We start from the raw sequence: 24901 nt of genomic DNA, 5'->3' as shown, positions 1-24901 counted from the left end.
TTACTAACATTATCATCTTAATGGGCTTAGTAATAAATGATCATTCAATATCAATACTAAATTACTACCAAATCATAAGTATCTCTACTTTGGTAAGTTGCATTTGAATCTAGTCCAGAAGTTGGATATATTTCTATCAGTATTCAGTGTTCTTTGCTCTTAATTTCAGTTAAATGTTTGTGTCATACCAAATGTATCTCATTTTTTAAACATTTTCATCAGTGTTGTTTCCAGATTGTTTGCCATTAATAACAGCATATCTTAGGAAAAGCATACCATTTCACTCATTCCTCTATGTCGGAAGAACCCAGCTTTCAGTCATGTTTTGGGTATGAGGAATATTTATTAGGACATTTTATCTGATATGATTAGCCTACAGAATAGACAAGGTTTTCATCCTAGGAGGGGGGGGTATTCTTCTCTTCCCCATCCCTTCTGGCAAAGCATGCAAACTAGCTTTGAAAACAGTGCAACTGACAGTTACAGTATGCTTGACTTCTAGCCTTCGTTGCCTAAGTGCATTCCTAAACAACAATAACCATTACTTTAAGCAAATCAATAACTCTACTCACATTATTAACTCCTGATTGGTTTAAAGAAGCGTTTAATTACTCAGAAGGATCTAAAACTATTAGGAATAAATGACATACATCAGATGTGATATTGTTTACATGTATTTTGCAAATATGCAAGTGCTCATTAGATTTGTTTTGTCTGGCTGTCATAATGAAGTTATAATGAAGTTATTACATTTGTAATAACTTCATTATAACTGGATTCTCCCTTTCCCTCAGGATTTTTACTAAAATTTGTCTACTTATTTCAAGTTTGATATAGAAAGCAGTTTTTAGCAGTTAAATTTGACAACTATTCAAAATGATAATGTTGGCATCTTGATAGATAACAGATTAATTTCGAGGAAAACTGCTGCTTGGAAGTTAGTAATGGTGTGACTCTTTCATGTAGTACTGTCATAAGATCCTCTACATCCCCTGAGCATTTGTATCAGAAATTTGACGATGATGATAATATATATGCAGATAACAGTTTTATAATAGTCAGAACAAGGACAGACTGAAGAAATTAAAATTGTTGAAATTAAAATTAATAACCAAAGAAATGAGACAAAGTGATTCATTTAAGTACCACCTTATTTAATTTAGTGATAGATGAAATAATAAAAGAAGTAAACAAAATGAAAAGTGTCAAACACAAATTAAAAATGAAAATATAAGAATAATTGGATATGGTGAAGATATAATCTTACTAGGGAAATGAAGATAATTATTATTACTATTATTATTATATGGGCACATCCATGGAGTCTGAAGACTCATTGCAGGATTCCCAATCTATCCATATAATCTCGTACCTCTCCTTGAACCCATTAACAGACAAAGCACTCACAACTGACTCTGGCAACCCATTCCACTCATTCACAACTCTCCAAGCAAAAGAAATCTAGTCCTCACACCCCTACTAACCACACTTTTATTCAACTTCCAGGGATGATCCCTTGTTCTGGTCTCTTTAGCCAAGTGCTGAAACATTTCCCGTGCATCTATCCTATAAAGCCCTTTAAGCAACTTAAATATCATATCCCCTCTTTTTCTCCTATCAACCAACTTCTGCAATCCACATAGGCCACTCACCATCATCTACAAAATTACTAAATACATTCAATAATGCAGAAGAAAAGATAAGGAAAATATAAGATATATTAACAGAAAAAAAATATAAACTATGACAGTTGCTTAGGAACCTATAAGATGTGAATTAAAAATTAAAGAAAAATAATGTAATATAATAATAAAGGAGGTAAGCTGATATGATATTTAAGAATATAATTAACTATGGCATCACACAGAATGAAGTATAGGAACAAGCTATACATGCTAGTAGAATATCTAAAGAATCAAAAAGAATGTAGAAAAAAAGTAGTACCACTTATGCAGCAGAGACATGTATAGCAACTACATAAATGAGAAATTAATGAAGAGATAAAACCATTAACAAAAACTGAAGGTGTTATAATAAACAAAATAAGGAACTCACAAATCAGAGAAAATTGTAAAATACAGCTGATAAATGATTGGATCCAAGAACAGGAAGAAGAATGAAAAAAAAAAAAATCATATAGAAAGAATGCAGAATAACAGATGGGCAGAAAAAGTAAAGAACTTTCTACTAAAGGGAAGCAGAGAGACCAGGAAGATGGTCCTACCATCCTGGCAACATCTGCTTTGCAAACCCCCCCCATCCCCCACCCATTCTGTTAAGTGGCCATATACCACCTGAGATTAGCTTTTCTAACACATCACTGAATGCTAACAATGTCAGCTTTCAACCTGATATCTTCGTTTTTAGTGTGATTTGTCATCGATGTCGTCTATTCACTTGCCTAATTTTTCCTCAATTTCATATCTGTGGTCTCCTGTCATTCATGAACTTTTTTTTTTTCTAACTCATCTCTCAGATCCACAAGTTGGAATTGTGGATCTTCATTAAAAATTGTGCCTAAATAGATGGAATTTTTTACTTTTATGTTTTGTTTTCCATTCAGGATATATCTAATTTTTTTTCAGTCTTGCATATTTTCATCTTCATAATTGTATTGCTGATTTTCATACCGAACCAATTACAGCAATTATTCAGTTTAGTTGGGGAATCCTACTGACCTTTATTTAGATATATTTAATGTTCAGCATCATTGCATAAAAAACTGAATTGGATATCTCCAATTTTAATATCAGGCATAATGCCTGTTTCCTTCATAATATTATGATCCATACAGATAATGGGGGTGCTTAAGGGTCAAAACTGTATAACTGAGAGGAGACCTCCACATAGCCTTTAAAGGAATGCGGAGAACTGACCAGGGCTTCTGACCTAATGTCCAATCCTCACCTTCTCGTGGTGCACCCTGTTGGGTATCTACTTGGATACTGAACGAACGAGGATGGGCTGGCAATTTGGGATTTAGCCAACCAAATTGTATTCTTATTGGCTTAAACCAATATAGAAAATTATAGTACAACATGACAAAATTTCATGCCGGCTGGGGCGTCGCCCTGTTAAACAAGGCCCCTCTTGTTTTCGCCAGGGAACCAGGGCGAACAGCGAAAAGTCAGCTACTAGAACAAATCTGAAAACACACCCCAAACTCAACATCACCAGAGTTAAAGATCGGTATTATCAACATAAGAAGCCTGAATGAAATGGAGCTAGCTGAGGAATTAGATAAGTACCAGATCGACATAATAGGGTTGACTGAAACAAAAAAAGACAAAAATTGGCGAGATCTTTCTGAACAATAAATACAAAATGTTATATTCAGGAAATGACAATCAAGGAAAAGGAGTAGCCATAGTATTCAACACAAATTATGAGGCTAATCTTCTTCAATCGCAGGCAGTCTCAAGTAGAGTGATGTGGGCAAATATCAGAATGGGGAATTGCACAATGAGACTTATTTGTGCCTATGGTCCCACAGAAGGTTCTACTAAGGTAGAAGTGGAGGAATTTTTTGATGCTTTAGAAAAAGCAACTGACACAATGAAAAAGGAAAAGTTGGTCCTTGTTGGGGATCTAAATAGCAGAGTAGGAAATGATTGTCAGATATACAAAAATATTTTGGAAAAATTTGGAGAAAAGAGCAAAGCCAATAATAATGGCAAATACCGGTTGGATTTCTGCTCAGGGCATGGACTGGTTATTACTAACACCATGTTCCAACATAAAAATGTGGACAAATTCACATGGAGAGAAGAGGTAAGGAATAAGAAAAGTCTCATTGACTATGTTATGTTGATAGTGATGTTTTCTCCCTGGTGCAGGATACCAGAGTGTACAGAGGATTTGAAATTGGAAGCGATCACTATTTAGTCTTGAGTAGGATAAAATTGAATTTCATATTTAAAAGAATAACATGTAAGAAAGTTTTAAAGCGAATAAAGGTTGAGCAGCTCTCGGATGTGAACTGTAGACTAAAATACACAAAGATTATTGAAGAAAAAATGAAAGATTTTGAGAACAGGAACCAAACCTTGGAGATTCAGTGACAAGCCTTGAAGAAAACCCTGATTGACTCAGCCGGAGAGGCATGTGGTGAGGTTGTCTGCAAGGATAGAAAAATCAGAACTCCATGGTAGACACAGGAAGTTAAAGAGGCATTGAAAGAAAAGAAAAGAAAGCATATCAAAAGTTCCTGGCAAATAAGTTAGCTTGTGCTCTTAGAGAATACAGAGACAAATGTAAGAAAGCTAAACACTGTGTAAAACTAGCTAAACAAAAGTCATGGGAGGACTTTAGCAAGAACATAGAAAACAAATATCAAGAAGGTGGTAAGATATTCTGGAGGTTGTTGAAGAAGCTTAGAAATGGAGGAAAGAATGCTGTAAAAGGAGTTAGAGATAAAGGTGACATGAAAACAGGAGAAAAAAAAGATGTCCTTGAAGTATGGAGTAATTACTTCGAAAAATTGCTAAATGAAACAAGCATAGTGGTAAAAAAACACTGACCAGGCATGCAGTCAGGTATACATATCCATACTTGAAGTAGAAAAAGCCATAAGGCTTGAAACGTGGAAAGGCAGCAGGAGTACATGATATTCGACCAGAAATGCTTGAAGTATGGTGGTATAAAAGTCTTACAGTGGCTTCACTGCATAGTTCAGAAAGCCTGGACAGATGGATGAATTCCCAATGATTGGAGTAGAGCTCTAATAGTACCCATATATAAAAAGGGAAATAAAACTGAATGTGAGAATTACAGAGGTATTTCCCTACTGAGTGTTCCTGGCAAGATCTATGCAAGCATACTTGAGAAACGGTTGAGAAGAATTGTGGAAGAACAAGCTTGATTCAGGCCAAATAGAGGCTGTCAGTATCAGATCTTCAATTTACGACAAATAGTTGAGAAAGCATGGGAATATAACAAAGATCTGTATTTACGTTTTGTTGATCTGGAAAAGACATATGACAAGGTGCCAAGAGAGAAGCTATTCAATACGCTACAGTTATATGGTGTCAATGGGGCATTATATCAAGCAATACTTAGTCTTTATTTGAGTTGTAAGTCGGCAGTTAGAATTGAAGGAAGTACAGCAAGATTATTTAATATTAAATCTGGCATGAGACAAGGATGTACATTATCCCCTCTGTTATTCATTATCTATATGGATCACATTATGAAGGAAAGTGATATTAAACATGATATCAGAATTGGAGATGTTAATGTCAGCTCTTTGCTTTATCCGGACGATGTTATACTTCTAAATAAATCCGCTACAAGTTTGCAAGATTCCCTATCTAAATTGAATAACTGTTGTAATAGATATAGTATGAAAGTCAGCATTAAAAAGACAAAGGCAATGAAAATAAGTAGAATTGTTGAAAATGTCAACTATGTTGTGAACGGGGAACCTGTGGAACAAGTAAAACATTTCAGCTACTTAGGCACGATTTTTACTGAAGATGGTAAATTAAATATAGAAATAGACAACAGAATCAGCAAAGCTGGTATGGTGGGAAGGCAACTGAATAAATTCATATGGAATAAGGGAGAAATTAGTCGGAACACTAAATTAGCTCTATACAAGACAGTGTTGAAATCAGTTTTAACTTATGGATCTGAGAGCTGGGTCAGAAGTAAAACACTTGACCAAAGACTAGAGACCGCAGATATGAGAGTCCTGAAAAAGATTATAGGCGTGAACAGATGGCATCAATGGCAAAATCATATTAAAAACGAGGATATTAGGAAAGAACTTGACATTGTCAGCATCCAGCGATGCATTAGCAGAGCTAATGTCAAGTGGTATGGTCACTTAAACAGAATGGGCAAGGAAAGATTAGCAAAACAAGTGTTCTCTGCCAGGTTGGCAGGAAAAAGACCCAGAGGAAGACCAAGATATAGGTGGATTGATACGGTACGAAGTGCCTTAGACAATAGAAATATAAGATCTGATAATGATAATATTGGAGTCTTGACAAGTACCAGACTGATTTGGAGGAAAATTGTAGATAGGAAGTTAGTAATGATGTAAATTTTTCTTGTAGTACTATCATATCCTGTACACCCCTTGAGGGTACATGTCAGGAATTTGATGATGATATAGATAATAAATAACAACTGCAATTACGTTCACAACTGCAATTACGTGCCTTAGACAATAGAAATATAAGATCTGATAATGATAATATTGGAGTCTTGACAAGTACCAGACTGATTTGGAGGAAAATTGTAGATAGGAAGTTAGTAATGATGTAAATTTTTCTTGTAGTACTATCATATCCTGTACACCCCTTGAGGGTACATGTCAGGAATTTGATGATGATATAGATAGTAAATAACAACTGCAATTACGTTCACCCTTGTCTCACAACTGATTTAACATCATTCCAACTGCTGACTTAAAACTTAAATGTGGAGTTTGTCTTAATCCATACCATATTTCATTTATGCCATATAATTGTAGCATTTTGAGCAGTTTTTCTTTGGCATTTACACGTCTTTTCTAGATCCATGAAACTTTGATCCTGATATTTATGTTCTGTATTCTTATTGAAGTAATTCAATGAATTTGTTTATTTACTTTTACACATGTTTTGGTTTCTTATGTTTTTCTCTGTATTCTCTCAGAGCAAATGCTGACTGATTTACTAAGAACTTTTCATAAGCTCTCTTGTTTTCCATGACTGTCTCTTCAATTTCTTGCATTTTTTTTTTTTTGTTTTTTTTCTATCCTTGCAGCCAACTTAACCTCATTCTTCTCTTGCTGAATCAGTTAGTTTTCTTCTTAGTCTGCCAGCAAATCTAATCTTCAAAGTTTGGTTCTTGTTTTCAAAGTCTGTTTTCCCTGAAATTGGTATAATGATTGTATTGGTTGTTAATAACACCATGTTCCAACATAAAAATGCGTAAAAATTCACATGGAGAGAAGAGGCAAGGAATGAGAAAAGTCTCATTGACTATGTTATTGTCAATAGTGATGTTTTCTCCCTGGTGCAGGACACCAGAGTGTACAGAGGATTTGAAATTGGAACTGATCGCCATTTAGTCTTGAGCAGAATAAAATGGAATTTCATATTGAAAAGAATAACATGTAAGAAAGTTTTAAAGTGAATGAAAGTTGAGCAGCTCTCAGATGTGAACTGTAGACTAAAATACACAAACATTATTCCAGAAAAAATGAAAGAGTTTGAGAACAGGAACCGAACCTTGGAGATTCAGTGGGAAGTCCTGAAGAAAACACAGATTGATTCAGCCAGAGAGGCATGTGGTGGCATGTCTGCAAGGATAGAAAATCAGAACTCCATGCTGGACACAGGAAGTTAAAGAGGCAGTGAAGGAAAAGAAGAGAGAATATCAAAAGTTCCTGACAAATAAGTCAGCTTTTGCTCTTAGAGAATACAGAGACAAATGTAAGAAAGCTAAACACTGTAAAACTAGCTAAACAAAAGTCATGGGAGGACTTTGGCAAGAACATGGAAAATAAATATCAAGAAGTTGGCAAGATATTCTGAAGGTTGTTAAAGAAGCTCAGAAATGGAGGAAAGAGTGCTGTAAAAGGAGTTAGAGATGATAAAGGTGACATGAAAATTGCAGAAAAAGATATCCTTGAAGTATGGAGTAATTTTTTTTTACTAATTTATTATTATTATTATTTGACACCTCCAGGGAGTTCAGGAACTCATCGAGGGAGGGTACCTGCTCTACAACTCCGTCTCCACCATTCAATCACCAACTGACTGCAACTACACCAATGGCATCTACCACCGACCACCACTGGTATTTTCACAGACAATTGCAAACATCCATGCCCATGGCAGAATTCGAACCTGCAGCCTTTTAGCTGAAGAGCGGATACACTGTCCACTTGGCCAACCAGGCTGTCGTTACTTATTAATAATATACAATATGTATAATAAATTTAGTTTAATCCTTTATCCAAGTCTAAGCAAAAAACGTTTGCGCCTGAAGCATCTTCAAGACTTCAGGTTACTCGTGGTAAAGGTGGACCAAGCTCTCATCACTAGTTATCTTAGTATCTTCCATAATGCAAAGCACATCTCCTTGTTGACATGTATAATGCTATGCATTAAGGGAAGGGCCACCACTCAGACCTGTTTCAACCTTTATTGAGGTCTCATCAGTGGGAGCCATACCCAGAGGTGGTGATACTAAAGTGGAAGTAATGGAGAAGTCATACTTACCTATACGAGTTGCCAAAAGGTGTCTCACCTTATTATTAAATTACTCTGGATTTAGAGAAAGATGTTGGAAGTTTTGGAAATATGACTTCTCCATTACTTCCACCTTAATATCACCACCTCTGGGTTTGGCTCCCACTGACGAGACCTCAATAAAAGTCAAAACCACTCTGGGTGGAGGCCCTTCCCTTAATGCATAGCATTATACATGTCTGCAAGGAGATGTGCTTTGCATTAGGAGATACTAAGAAAAGTAGTGATGAGAGCTGGTCTGCCTTTACCATGAGTTACCTCAGTCTGAAGATACTTCAGGCAAACTTTGTTTGCTTACACTTGGATAAAGGATTAAACTAAATTTATTATAGTTTAATCAAGTGGGAAAAAACTTCCAACTTATTAATAAGTAAAGCAGGTATATTAATTATTTAGGAAAATTGCTAAATTAAAGAAACTGTGACAGCACAGTGGTAAAAAAACACCCAACAGGGATGCAGTCAGGAATTCATATCCATACTTGAAGTAGAAAAACAATCAAAGGCCTGAAATGCGGAAAGGCATCAGAAGTAGATGATATTCAACCAGAAATGCTCATGTATGGAGATATAAAAGTCTTACAGTGGCTGCACTGCATAGTTCAGAAGGCCTGGACAGAGAGACGAATTCCGGATGATTGCAGTAGAGCTCTCATAGTACCCATATATAAAAAGGTAAATAAAACTGAATGTGAGAATTACAGAGTATTTCTCTACTGACTGTTTCTGCTAAGATTTACACAAGTATACTTGAGAAATGGTTGAGAAGGATTGTGGAAGAAAAGCTTGGTGAAGAACAAGTTGGATTCAGGCCAAATAGAGGTTGTCATGATCAGATTTTCACTTTATGGCAAATAGTTGAGAAATCATGGGAATATAACAAAGATTTTTATTTAAGTTTTGTTGATCTAGAAAAAGCATATGACAAGGTGCCAAGAGAGAAGCTATTCAAAATGGTACAGTTATATGATGTCAATGGGTCATTATATCAAGCAATACTTAAGTCTTTATTTGAGTTGAAAGTCAAAATTAGAATTGAAGGAAGTATAGGAAGATGGTTTAATGTTAAATCTGTCAGACAAGGTTGTACATTATTCCCCCTGTTATTTATTATCTATATGGATCACATTATGAAAGAAAGTGGTATTAAACCTGATATCAAAATTGGAGATGTTAATCTCAGCTCTTTGCTTTATATGGACAGTGTTATACTTCTAAATAAATCTGCTACAAGTCTGCAAGATTCCCTGACTAAAATGAATAACTGTTGTAATAGATATGGTATGAAGGTTGTTATTAAAAAGACGAAGACAGTGAAAATAGGCAGAAACATTGAAAATATCAACTGCCATGTGAATGGAGAACCTATAGAACAAGTAAAACGTTTCAGCTACTTATACACAATTTTTAGATCGTAAATTAAATATGGAAATAGACAACAGAATCAACAAAACTGGTATGGTAGGAAGTGAACTGAATAAATTTATATGGAATACGAGAGAAATTAGCTGTATACAAGACAATGTTGAAACTGATTTAAACTTTTGGATCTTAGAGCTGGGTCAGAAGTAAAACACTTGACCCAAAGACTAGAGACCACAGTATGCGAGTCCTGAGAAAGATTAGTGGCATGAACAGATGGCATCAATGGCAATATCATATTAAAAATTAGGATATTAGGAAAGAACTTGACGTTGTCAGCATCCATTAAGGTGTTAGCAGAGCTAATGGTATGGTCACTTAAACAAGATGTGAGAGGAAAGATTAGCAAAACAAGTATTCTCTGCCAGGTTGGCAGGAAAAAGATCCAGGGTAAGATCAAGATATAAGTGGGTTGATTACGGTAAAATGTGCCTTAGAAGGTAGAAATTTAAGATCTGATAATGTTGGAGTCTTAACGGGTATCACACTAATTTGGAGGAAAATTGTAAATAGGAAGTTAGTAATGATGTAAATTTTTCATGTAGTACTGTCATATCCTGCACACCCCTTGAGGGTACATGGCAGGAATTTGATGATGATAATTTTATATATTTGAGTGTACAGTTCACTCAAAACAACTTCACTTTGATTATTTTAAAAAACTTCCTTATACAATTTGATATCCAGTTTTTTTTTTCCTGTTAAAAATAAAATTAAATGGTGATCACTTCTTGTTTTAAATCATCTTTACACTCTTCTGTCGTGAGGAGGCATGAAAATATCACTATCAGAAATATCAATGAAAATTTTATTATTATTATTACATAACACCTCGAATGAGGGCACCTACTCCACAACTCTCCGTCACCACCACTCAACTATGTTCACCATCTACACCAATGGCAAATACCGCCGACCACTACCACTAGTGTTTTTCACAAACATCCATGCCCACGGTGGAATTTGAACCCGCAGCTTTTTGGCTGGAGAGTGGATACGCTAACCACTCGGCCAGCCGGCCTGGCTGGCTGAGTTTTCTGAGCCTCAGTAGCTCAATCAGTATTAATGATGCCCTTTAGTTGAAAAGACCGCAGTTCAGATCCCATCTTGGATGTGAACTTTTACCAAGGTGAAATTGAAAGTGAATTTTTCAGTCTTGTATAGGAGTAGTGGGATTTTTCCTTTTCAAAACTTCAATTTTTCATTCCACAAAACAGGCAAACTTTTCACACAGTTCACATCCAAAAGATAATGCTGATAATTTAATTGCACAATCATAAGCATTAAGCAGGTTTCTAAGCCAAATTATCTGCCAAGACAACAATTGAACGTGTTTGAGGAAAAAATGGAATTATACAGGTGTGATGGGTTGCATCTGAATGGATTTGGAGTGAAAGCTAAGATGAGACAAGACTTTTCTTATTTCTCGTTTGTCTTCTTGCAAATTTATGTACATCTTTATCTGAATAAAAATTCACCATGTAATTATCTTTATTATTATTTATTCTTTTCTACAAATTTTCCCAAAACATTTCTATGTTTGGTATTCATTTCCTAGTCTGCTGATCACATAATCCTACAAGGAACAACTTTTGTCAGCTGCCTTCTCTAATGATTTGAAAAATTCAGCTACTTACCAGAATCTTCTGAGAGCATAGGTGCAAGTAAATCTCATTGTCCAGTTTCCCTTTTTGGTGTTTTCCCACCTCACTCAATATTGCATGTCATTCAAGAAGATTATTCTTGTATTTAGTGATGAATATTATAGCTTCTCCTTCCTTTTGCTGATCATTATTGCCTGAATATAACATCTTGTATTTGTTGATTAGAAGAATCTCGTCCATTTTTGTCTTTTTTTTCGGTAACTCCAGTTATGTTGACTTTTTACTTTAATTCTTCTGCAAATTTCACTTTTTTTCTGTTGATATTTCTTATGGTGCCTATTTTGAGTTCTCCTAATGTGCAGTTGGAGTTTGTTCCAGTACCTGACTTTCTGCTGTTCACCCTGGTTCTCTGATGAAAATAGTCAGGAACCTTTTAGTACATATGCATTATACTTTTTTTACATTGTTAGTTTAATATCTTTTCTCTATGATAATTCACAGCTTTAATTGAATGTTGGCTTTCTAATGGGAGGGGAAATTACCTTCTCTAGTAATTTCTGTTTATCTTTTCTGGGACTTGATGTATTCTTTACACAGCACGATACATTCTGTTTTCAGTATGGTTCTTGAATACATTTATTTTAACTATCTGTGGTTGTGGAAGCTGAAGTAGATTTAAAAATCACCATAGATAAGGTGAAATGAAGATAAATGAGGAATTGTAGTTTGAAAATATTGGAAGAGTAGTCTAAATTGGTAATCTTCATTGTGATACAGAGATATTGTGCTCACCATATGGAGATGCCATTGTTAGAGGATTAGTTAGAGTTTGTAAGGTCTGCTATCCAGGAGGGAGAATGAACAAGTTCAGGCTTTAGACATGAGGAGGAAACGAGCAAGAGTGGTGGTTTTGGGGACAAATGATTTAAGTGGACATAAGGAATGTAAGGGCAAATATCAGGAGGTTATGCAGAAGAGTGAAAGATAACAGTATAGTGAGAAAGGTTGTCAATGTATTGCCTAGGTATGACAATGATGAATCGAGACAGAAAACCAGAATCATGAATGGTATGCTAGTGGAGTTGTGTGAAGAAAAAAGGGAGCACAGTTTGTGGATGTATGGCATCTGTTTGAGGGAAGAATGGAATTATACAGGTGTGATGGGTTGCATTTGAGAATGGCTTTGGGGTGAGGGTACTGGAGATGTCAGAGATGAAGAGAGAACAGGGAAAAATGGGGGTGAGCCTAGGTGGACAGGGAGACATTGCATAGGGAGATTGGATGTTGGAAGTAGCAGTGGATGTATCTATGGAGATGATCATCATAGAAATGGAATATATTGTAATGTGGGTAGGGAAGTTGAGACTGGGCAGACCTTTATATAGGTGATTATAGACCTAAAAATGCTGGATTTATTTATAAATGCCAGAAGTATCAGAAATAAGTGGGATGAAATGGTTTCACTGATTGAGTTTATTCATCCCAAAATCGCTGGAATAAGTGAAACATAGTCGAATGAAGATCTAATGAGAATAGAAATGGAAGGATACAGTATTTTTTGCAAGGATATAAAGGACAAGAAGAGAGGAGGGAGTGCTGCTGATGATAGCAGGGGAATTATGTCCACATAAGGTAGACATGAAAGAGGGAAATAGTGGCAATTGTTATGAGGCAGTGTGAGTGGAGGTTGACAGGAAGGCATATTTAATTCGATGTTGCTATAGGCCAGGGAATGTGGAGGATGGTGATAAAAAATATATAAACAGCTTGGATTAGTGAACAAAGGAAGGGTAATTATTATGGGCGATTTTAATAAAATGATAGGATTTTATGACATATCACCACACGTCTTAAGTGAATGTTCCAGGGAATTAGCATTCCTGTTTAATAAGACTTACAACAGCACATATTCCAAGGGAATGGTAAGGAGGTAAAATTGTTCCACATTGTGGCTACAAATTATAGTCCAATCTGTATATCTGGAGTTGTGGTGAAGGTATTAGATTGGTGTAAAGTAGGATGCAGAAATGGGTTAATAACAGCAGTATTCTCTGTGGTTATCAGCATAGGTTTGTTAAAGGGAGATCCTGTTTTACTGACTTATGTACTATAACAAGATGACAAATGTCTTAAACAAGAGAGATGCATATACAGTGCCATTTTGCAAAAGCTTTTGATAGACTTCCACACGATTACATCGAATTGCATTAGATGTAATATCTGTTGCGACCAAGACTTCATCTTCTTGCAAAGTATCTTTTAGTCATTTTCTAGATCTTCCTGTTCTTCTCTTGTTCTTGGTTTCTAATTGCAGACTTGTTTTATTATTCTATCTTCACTTCTTCTCTCCACGTGTTCAATCCATTTTATTCTTCGGGTAGATACCCAATTGTTTATTGCTTGTATTTCACATTGTTTTCTTATCTGTATTTTATATTTTATTTATAAAATATAATCTAGTCTAGTTTTATTTGCTATTTTTCTTAATATATTCATTTCACCTGTATTTAACATTTGTCTTGTTTTTCTAGTGTCTGGTCTTGTTTCTGCATTATATGTCATAATAGGCCCTGATTACTGCTTTATAAATTCTGGTTTTTGTCTCTACTATAAGATGTTTATTTTTCCATATTTCATTCAAGTGTGCTGATATTCTTGCAGCTTTTGCAACTTGTCCTCTGACTTCTAGATTGGCCTTCCTTTCCAGTTAAGTTGTATACCTAAATAGCTGTAATTTAGGACAAGCTGCTAAATAAATTGAAATAGATGGGATTGGATAACAGACTTTTGAGTTGGATCAGATAGGTATCAGAAAGTTATATATTGGGATTCAGTATCCTGAAAGAGGAAGGTCACTAGTGGTGTGCTGCTGGGGTCAGTTTTGGGACCATTATTGTTCAATTTGTATATTAATGGTATTGGAGTGGATTTAACTAGTGATATGCAGCTGTTTGCAGATGATGCAAAATCGGGGAGAGCAATGCAGATGTTATTGCCTTACAGAGGAACTTGAATAGATTTCATGAATGGACAGGTAAGTGGAACTATCAGTTCAATGTTGCAAAGTGTAAGATTTTGAAATTTGGTAATTTCAAAATCTTACGCTTTCCTTCCTTTTATCTCCTTTAATTTTCAGCACTTTATTTTTCTCACTATATGATATACCCACGAAAAAAATGAACAATCATTAAAAACTCAACTTGCCATATCGTCTTCCCCCAAGAGCTGTCTTATTGTCATTGTTGTAACATAACAATTAAATGTTTCTTTCTGTATGAAAGACCTCAAATACCTACCATCAAGTTCCAAAAATCCTACTCATTCTCATGGCAGCATTATACAATGTTCTTCTCACTCCGATACACATTACTTTTAGTTTCGTTGCACCCGTGAAGCAAGAAAAATGAGCTGCTATGACATTATTATTATTATTACAGAACTTTTATTGAAAACAGTAAATATTACACACTTCAAGCAAAACAAGTAAGTTTTTCATGTTATGATTCCATTTAAATTAGTTATTTAAAAAAAAAATTTGGCACAATTTAATTTAATACTGTAGTACACATGGGCAACCCAGGGGCCAGATCCAGTCCTCTACTTCTTTTGATCCGGCTCTAATCTATTTCAGCGAAGTTTGTCTGATTCATGGTGGGAGAAAACAACCTGTGTTCTACTAACTCACATTAAGCTGACGTCATATGACTTGCGCTAAACACACTGTGTTTTCTCCAACCAAGGTCTCTTTCTCACTTTGACTAGCGGTGTGTGTGAACGTGTTACAACGTGTCAGTTCAGTACTTACGTTTGTGTTGTGCTTTGTTCAGTGCCTGCATTGATGTTAATTTCTGTTCGGTGCCTGCGTTGATGTTGTGTTCTGTTTAGTGCCTGCAGTGTAGAAGACAGTTTTGTTTGACAGTTCTGAATATCGCTTATAAATTTGGGACAATGTCAGGGGTTATTGCAAAAAAAAAAGAAAAGTAGATGCAGAGAATTGTCAATTTCAAGACAACTGGACGGAGGATTATTATTTTATTCTGAATAAAGGTTTGCCTGTATGTTTGCTGTGCAATGAATCCGTATCCATCAACAAAGAATACAACTTGAAGGACACTTTACTTCGAGACATGCGGATCACCCAAAAATTGATGGACAACTACGAAAAGATGGAATACAGAAGTTGAAGAAGAACTTGGATACCCAGCAGCAAATGTTCAACAAGCAAAGAACGCAGCACCACAGCATTGTCAAAGCCAGCTTTGTGGTAAGCGAAAAAATCGCTAAGCATTCTAAGTCATTTGGTGAAGGAGAATTTATCAAAGAATGTCTGCTGGATGTTGCAAGTATAATATGTCCTGAAAAGAAAAAAGACTTCGAGAATATTCGTTTGTCGAGACGTACTGTTGTCTGACGAATAGAAATTATGGCTGATGATATTAAAAAAAGTTTAAAAGAGAAGATTGCTAGATTGGAAGCATTTTCAATTGCTTTGGATGACAGCACCAATGCCTCCGATACAGCACAACTAGCAATATTTATTCGAGGAGTTGATGCGGATTTCAACATCACAGAAGAATTATTAGCGTTTGCCATTAAAAGGAACAACTACCGGTGAAGATATATTTGAAACAGTCAACACAGTTTTCGAGAGATTTTGGCTTAAATGGAGTTCACTATCTGGCATATGCACTGATGGAGCCCCTGCAATGGTTGGTGCACAGAAGGAATTTATTTGAATAGTTCATGAAAGAGCAATAGAACTACAGGATAATTATGATAGTGCTACATGAAAAAGCTACACTATTACTAACGTCCGATCGACAATTTTCCTCCAAATCAATCTGTTATATATCAAGACTTCAATATTATTAGATCTTATATTTCTGTCTTTTACGGCACTTTTTATTTTTACTGTCTCAATCCATCTACATCTTGGTCTTCCTCTAGGTCTTTTTTCCTGCCAACCTGGCAAAGAACACTTATTTTGTTAATATTTCCTCTTCCGTTCTGTTTAAGTGACCACCTGAGATTAGCTCTACTAACACATTCCTGAATGCTAATAATGGTGAGTTCTTTCCTAATATCCTCATTTTTGATGTGATTCTGCCATTGATGCCTTCTGTTCACTCCACTAATCTTTCTTAGAAGTCTCATATCAGAGGTCTCCAGTCTTTGATCAAGTGTTTTATTTCTAACCCAGCTCTTGGATTCATAAGTTAAAATTGTTTTGAACACTGTCTTGTATATAGCTAATTTAGTGTTTTGACTAATTTCTTTCTTATTCCATATAAATTTATTCAGCTGACTTCCTACCATACTAGCTTTACTAATTCTATTGTTAATATCCATTTTTAATTTACTATCTTCAGTAAATATTGTGCCTAAATAGCTGATATTTTATTTTACTTGTTAACTTTACTTGGCATTGTTTCTCCCTATTTTCATTGTCTTTGTCTTTTTATTGATGATTTTCATACCAAATTTATTACAACAGTTATTCAGTTTAGTCTGGGAATGTATGCAGACTTGTGCCGGATTTATTCAAAATACTTCTGAATCTGCATAAAATAAAGAACAGATTAACATCACCAATTGTGATATTAAATTTAATAACACTTTCCTTTATAATGTGATCCATATAGATGATGAATAACAGCAGAAATAATGTGCAGCCTCCTTCAAATTCTAACTGCTGACTTACAGCTTAAATAGAGACTATATATTGCTTGATGTAATGTTCCATTTATACCATGTAACTGTAGCATTTTGAAGTGCTTTCCTCTTGGCACTTTGTCATATGCATTTTCTAGATCAACAAAACTTAAATAAAAATCCTTGTTATATTCCTATGATTTCTCAACTGTTTGCTAAAGTGAAAATCTGATCCTGACAACCTGAATCCAGCTTGTTCTTCACCAAGCTTCCCTTCCACAATTTTTCTTAGCCATTTCTCAAGTATACTTGCATAAATCTTACCAGGTACACTCAGTAGGGAAGTACCTCCGTAATTCTCACATTCAGTTTTATTTATCTTTTTATAGATGCCTCTATGAGAACTCTGCTCCAATCATTTGGAATTCTACCTTCTGACCAGGTCTTCTGAATCATGCAATGCAGCCACCGTAAAACTTTTATACTTCCACATTTGAGCATTTTTGACCGAATTTCATCTACTACAGCAGCCTTTACACATTTCAGGTTTTTGATGACTTTTTCGATTCGAGTATGGATATGTATTCCTGTTGGGAGTTTTCTACTATCACACTGACACTGCTTGTTTCATTTAGCAGCCTTTCAAAGTAATTCCTCCAGACATCTAGGATATTTTTATCCTCAGTTTTCATGTCATCATCTTTATCATCTCTGATTTCTTTTATAGTACTCTTTCCTCCATTGCTAAGCTTTTTCAATACATTCCAGATTATTTTGCCATCTTCCTGATATTTATTTTCAGTTTTCTTACCAAAGTCTTACATGACTCTTGTTTAGCTAGTTTTACACAGTGTTTAGCTTTCTTACATTTGTCTCTGTATTCTCTAAGAGAACAAGCTGACTTATTTGCCAGGAACTTCTGATATGCTTTCTTCTTTTCCTTCACTGCCTCTTTAACTTCCTGAGTCTATCTACCATTGAGTTCTGATTTTTCTATCCTCGCTGACAACCTTCCAATATGCCTCTGGCTGAATCAATCAATGTTTTCTTCAGGAATTGCCACCAAATCTCCATGGTTGGTTCTTGTTTTCAGACTCTTTCAGTTTTACTTCAATGATGTTTGTGTATTTCAATCTACAGTTCCCCTCTGAAAGATGCTTTACCTTGATTTGTTTTAAAATTTTCTTACACACTTTTCTTTTCAATACGAAATTCAATTTTATCCTGCTCAAAACTAAATAGTAAACACTTCCTATTACAAATCACCCATACTCTTGTTTCCTAAACCAATGGGAAAATATCTCTATCAACTATAACATAGTCAATGAGACTTTTCTTATTTCTTGCATCTTCTCCCCATGTGAACTTTTTGCAACATTTTTATGTTGGAACATAGTGTTAGTAATAACTAATCCATGTCCTGAACAGAAATCCATTAATCATTCACCAGTATTATTAGCTCTGTGCTTTTCTCCAAATTTTCCCAAAACATTTCTATATGTCTGGTAATCATTTCCTACTCTGCTGTTTAGATATCCAACAAGGATTAACTTTTCCTTTTTCTTTGAGCCAGCTGCTCTCTCTAATGCCTCAAAAAAATTCTTACATTTCTTCCTTGGTAGAACCTTGTGTGGGACCATAAGAACAAATAAGTCTCATTGTACAGTTCCCCATGCTGATATTTTCCCACATCACTCTAATTGATATTGCCTGCCATTCAAGAAGATTATCCTCATATTTAGTGTTTTATACTTTATCTACTCTCTCTCTTTTCCCTGATTGTTATTGCCTGAATATAACATTTTGTATTTGTCACTTAGAAAGATCTCACCCGTGTTTGTCTTCTTTGTTTCAGTCACTCCTCTTATGTTGATCTGGTACTTATCTAATTCTTTTGCTAGTTCCATTTCCTTTCCATTGATGCTTATATTGATAGTCCCAATTTTGAACTCTGTTGAGTTGGGACATGTTCTTGGATTTGTTCCAGTAGCTGAATTTTTGCTCTTTGTCCTGGCTTCCTGATGAAACAACGGGAGCCTTGTTTAATTGGGCGAAGCCCCAGCTAGCATGAAATTCTGTCATGTTGTATCATTTTCCATTGTGGTTTAAGCCATAAGAATACAATTTGGTTAGCTAAATCCCATATTGCCAGCCCATCCTCGTTCGTTCAGTATCCAGGTAGATACCTAACAGGATGCACCATGAGAAGGTGAGAATTGGACATTTGGCCAGAAGCCCAGTCCATTGTCCACATTCCTTAAAAGGCTATGTGGAAGTCTCCTCCCAGTTATACAGCTTTGACCTTTAAGCATCTTGCTATGTGACCTTGAACTTCAAATATTTGTCCACCATAACTACAAGATCTCCAGTCTTATCAGCTACTCCAAGCATAATTCTGCGTATAATATGCCATTGGATATCTCATCATGCCAACATGCATAACTTTATTTATTAATATTGAATTGATAGCCAGCCATTATCATTTGCCCACACTTCCAACACATATTCAAATCACCCTGCAAATGCTCTGTATCAGTAATATCTCTGATCACCATCATCATTATCAACTAACAATCTCCTGTCAGACCCTTTCTAATATCAATATTGATATATAGGTTAAACATACGTGGTCCAAAGATTGATTCCTGGGCACACCACTGATCACCTTAAATCTGGCAGATTCACACCTCCCATGTACCACTTTCTGATACGTGTCTGTTATCCAAGCCAATAATTTATATTCAAATCACATATTCTATAGTTTAATGCAATTGCCTTTCATGTGGTATCCTATCAAATGCCTTAGCAAAGTCCAGCCATATCATAAGTGTATTCATTCCCCTTATCCAACTCAGATATAATATTATTATAAAATATTAGCAAATTGCTCAGACCTCCCTTTAGTAAATTCATACTGTTCCTTGCAGAGTAACCAATTTCTTTAACCATATACTAATGTCTCTCAAATCTTCACGATCGCTCCAAGAAATAATGCTAGGGTGATAGATACATCAATCTTTGCACCACCGTTGTGCAATGGGGTTATCATACACTCTTTCAATTCTTGCAGAATCTTTCCTCAGCTGAGACAGACTCAAGTTATACGTGTTAAGGGTCTTGCGAGTTCAGTTGAGCATTCCCCATACGTGCTGATATCTTCTGTTCCTTTAGTGAGTTCTTATCCAGGTTATGCAACAGCTCTAGAACTTCCTTCTTATGCACCTCTATCTCTTCATCTCATGTAGTCGTAACACTGTTATAAGTTGATAGATCTTGGTGAAGCAATCGCTATTTGAGCTATTGCATCTACTTCTTATACAAGAGTACCTTCTGCATTCAGCAAAATTATTCTTTTACATTCTTTCTTTCACTTGCAGCATAACAATAAAATTCTTCTGGATTGCCTTTAGTCTGACAACCAAATTCTTTTCGTATATCCCTTTAGCTTTACATACAATACTTGTAATTTTTCTGACCTAAGTTTTATATATTTCATAACTGCTGTCACTCTTATTGTCATGATATTCCATCTGCATCATTATTTTCTTATTGATCTCTTGCTTAATAATATTGCACATTCATTTCACTCACATCCTTTTTTTCTTCAAACTCTTGAGACTCCTTCAGATACTGCATTTAAGTATCTTTTCATAGCTGCCTATGCACTACTCATATCCTCCTGAGTCAGTAACTGATACTGCAAAATCATAGGTAGTATTATCCTGAACTACAAATCTGGAATTTCCAGATTTGTAGTTCAGCATGTAACCTGTCCTGATTGAAACATCCATATAGTTGGCTACTTCCCTGGTTAGTATGGCATGATCAGTGTTACCAACTATTGACAAACACAGTTACATTCTTAACTAAGACACCTTCTGATGCTCTGATCAAATCTAAACACTTTGTCTTCATGTCACTTCTTTCACATGCTGCCAGAGAAGGTCTTCTCACAAAAACTCAGTAACTTTTCCTTTGTTCTTATCATGAGTCTTCTCTGCTACCCAATCAATATTCAGATAATTTAAGTCACCCATAATAATTACTCACTTGGCAGTGCATTTCTTCACCACCAGCAAATGAACTGCCAGGTCTATAGCAACACCACACCATATATTTCGTCTTATTGGCCTACACACTAGATAGCTTCAACTTGCTGCTACCCGGGACATTATTGCTTTCACGAGTTTCTATTTTAACTGGACCAAGTCATCTGATATCAGTAGAAATACTTCCTCATCTGTTATTCCTAAATATACTGTATCTTTTAAACTTGATTTCTGTTCTGCTTCTTTCTCAGCCAATTTTGATCTACTACTGAATGAAGGCCTCCCCCATGATCTTCCAATTTTCCAAGTCTTCTGCTTCTGCCATCTCTTTCCAGTCAGTTTTTCTATTTCATCTGTCCATCTTATAAATTAAATATACCAAGAAATTATATACTTGGTTTAATCGTTTATTCAAGTGTAAGCAAACAAAGTTAGCGCCTGAAGTATTTCAGGACTGGGGCAACTCATATATAGAAGCTAATGACTTCACATCACTTGCTTAGTATCCCATAATGCAAAGCACATATCCTTACAAACATGTATAATGCTATGCATTATGGAAAGAGTCACTACCTAGACTGGTTTTGACCTTTATTGAAATCTCATCAGTTGGATAAATGATTAAACCAAGTGGAAAACTTCCAACATCTGCCCATCTTGTTTTTGGGTGTCCTCGTCTTCTCTTTCTGGCTGGTACATTCTATTACTTTTCTGATCCGTGTATTGTTCATTCCTCGAGCCAGATGGCCCATCCATCTCCATTTGGATGCTTTTACAATTTCTGTTGCATCCAAGACTTTTTTGTCTGTGATCTGATCCATTTCTTCCTCTTTTTATCCATCAGTGTTATTCCTAGGATGATTCTTCTTTCCGTCACCAGTATTTGTTTTTTCATTTGTTGATTCTTGTTAGTACATCTGATTCTAAGAGCCAGGTTTTACTAATGCCAAGAATTTTAGATCACAACATATTCACCAAAGCAATAAACTCAACTTCCTTGTTTCTAATGCTAGTGGTATTTGTGTATAGACACAACAAGTACCTCCTTGCTTTTTCTTATACGTAAATCTACAGTCTGCTTGATCCAGTTGGGCAACTTTTTCTTTTCCCTCCTCAGATACACTCAGAATAGTCTAACCTAAAGCATAGTCCAACCTTCAGCAGATTCGTAGCCATGCTCATTGACATGTGTATCAGCAATCAATAGTATCTCTAGGCACCTGATGCCAGATCCATTAAAGTGTAGGCCATCCCTCTTATATAAGTCTTTTTTACTATCAGACTTGCCCCACACATCCATAAACTCGCACCCATTTTTTCTGCATAGCCTGCACATTCACTCATTGCTATCAGAGTTCTTCTTAACTCATTAGTATCATATCTTAGTGATAAACTAACTATTTTTACTTTCTCACTTCTTTCATGAAACAGCTCGCTTGCTGTGTTTATTATTGTTTGTCATTAGTTCCAACAAGTTCTACTATTTCTTTTACTTTTCTGTTCTGTTTCTCTATTGCCTTTTTTGTATTCTTTATTTTAGCACCTGAGAAACTCAACATAGTGACTCCTGCACTTTAATGTCAAGTGCAAATTTAATTATCATTTCACCATACCATGACTTCTTTTTTCTTATATTTTAATTGACTTGCCTTGTTATTACTGTTCACTGATAAATTATGAATTTTTGTGATTTCCTGCCTGTTATTGTTCTCCTTATTTTTCTTTTCCTGTCGTAGTTGCAATAAACATTTTTCTGCTTTCTCCAACTCCCTGATTGATTTTTGAATAATTCCTTTGAATCTTGAAATTTCATAGGTTTATTTTTTATTATTTATGACATCAGTATAAAGGTTCTTGTTTCTGGCTTCCACATTGAAACTTTATTTTTCACTTGGTGAGACTATAATAAATTTAGTTTAATCCTTTATCCAAGTGTGTGTGTGTGTGTGCAAACAAAGTTTGCGCCTGAAAGTATCTTCAGGACTGGGGTAAAGTGGTACAACATCAGGCAACTCCTTGCAAAGGTGGAGCAAGCTACCACACTCCTATCTCAGTATCTCCCATAATGCAAAACACATCTCCTTGCAGATATGTATAATGTTATGCATTAAGGGAAGGGCCACTACCCAGACTAGTTTCGACCTTTATTGAGGTCTCTTCAGTGGGAGCCAGGCCCAAGTGGAGATACCAGGCAGAAGCATTAGCAAGGTCATCTCCTCCTATAGGAGCTGCCAAACGGTGTGCCACCTTTTTATTAAGTTACTCTGGATTTAGTGAAAGATGTTGAAAGTTTATTTTTCACTTGGTGAGACTATAATAAATTTAGTTTAATCCTTTATCCAAGTGTGTGCAAACAAAGTTTGCGCCTTAAAGTATCTTCTCGACTGGGGTAAAGTGGTACAACACCGGGCAACTCCTTGCAAAGGTGGAGCAAGCTACCAACACTCCTAACTCAGTATCTCCCATAATGCAAAACACCACTGTTGTACCATTTTACCCCAGTCCTGAAGATACTTTCAGGCACAAACTTTGTTTGCACACACTTGGATAAAGGATTAAACTAAATTTATTATGGCTTCCACATTATTTGGTGCCATTTTAACTATCTTAATTCAGCAATTAATCTTGATCTATATATTAGCAAATGCACTAAGTACAATAGAAAGTAAAATTCCACTAACTAATCTGAAAAAAATATGATAAATTAAAAAAAAAAAGTCATCTGTTCTACTGGAGCTTCAATATTATTACTGGAACTTTTAGAACAATATCCCATTCACATTTTCCCGTATGAGTTAGGCTCAGTGGCTTGTTATTGCCAAGTAACTTTGCTTCTTTAAAACTTAATTACTGTTTTGATAGGGTGGTTAATTTGTCTGCATAGTATGTTATGACTGTCATTTGTATGTATTCTTCTGTCCAATTTGCTTTATGATGAAAAAGCCAAGTTTCTAAGAGAGGAAAAACCTTACAACCTATGTATGAAACTCACCTTCTGTTTTTGATAGATACTTTGCATTTCAGATGGTGGTGGTGGTGGTGGGGGGGTTAATCCACGTCTTTTCAACCAGAGGGCATTTCAAAACTGGATACGTTATAGAGGCTCTGCTGAAAATATGGGTCTATTTTTTATTTTTTATTTTTTTAAGAATCTTTTTTTAAAAGTTTTATTATTTACATTACATTTGATGTTAATAATGCTTACCTTATTCACACACGCTGCCATTTGGCATGAGTGACCAAATGCTTCTGCATTTCTTTTTTTTTTTTAATCCTCCCATGGTCATCAAAGTCTTTGAGATCCTTTTTTTCTTCTCTTTAAATTCCATTTAAAAAATATAAGCTATCCAAAGTTATCTGAAAATTAAACAAAAATAATTTTATTGTCATCTTAGCTTCATACTTTCTTAGTTAATATTGAATCTAAGATGGTAAATTTTTAATTTACTCAATAATAAATAATTAAATTTAAAAATATAGTTTTCATTAAAGAAAACTAAAACTATGACATTCTGTGGTAAATATCCTATACAAACTAAAATAGTAATTTAAAACTCTAGAACAAGTAACACATATTCAATATTTAGAATGTGATATAACATTTGATATAGATAATAATGTAGACAATAAATCACACTGTTTTCAAGCAGTATGTGATACTGTACGACAAACAATGAAAAGCAAAATAAGGAAGGAAACACAAAAGTTTATAAAGTCATGGCAGTACCAATAATACTATACAGTTTATAAAGTTGGATAGGGAGAAAAAAAAATGAAACAAAAGAATACAAGCAGCTGAAATGAAATTTCTTTGAGCAGTTAAAGGATGTACAAAAATGGAATACAAAATGATGAAATTAGGAAGAATTTACAAATACGGGCAATAATTGCTAAAAATAAAAGAACACCAAAGGAATTGGAGAGAACAT

The 24901-nt window shown here is 35.2% G+C and overlaps 1 protein-coding gene across 6 annotated transcripts in view; it reads left to right on the top strand.

The window, feature by feature from the left end:
• The window catches only part of LOC150093872 (intersectin-1-like), a 510882-nt gene that overhangs the window by 138483 nt on the left and 347498 nt on the right, over positions 1–24901 (top strand). The gene's annotated exons all lie outside the window — the stretch shown is intronic.

Source organism: Typopeltis vanoorti, chromosome 23, assembly GCF_054136105.1.
Source record: "Typopeltis vanoorti isolate ZY-2024b chromosome 23, IOZ_Tvanoo_1.0, whole genome shotgun sequence".
NCBI lineage: Eukaryota > Metazoa > Arthropoda > Arachnida > Uropygi > Thelyphonidae > Typopeltis > Typopeltis vanoorti.
The sequence above is the reverse complement of the archived record's forward strand: the minus strand, read 5'-3'. Positions and strand labels throughout refer to the sequence as shown.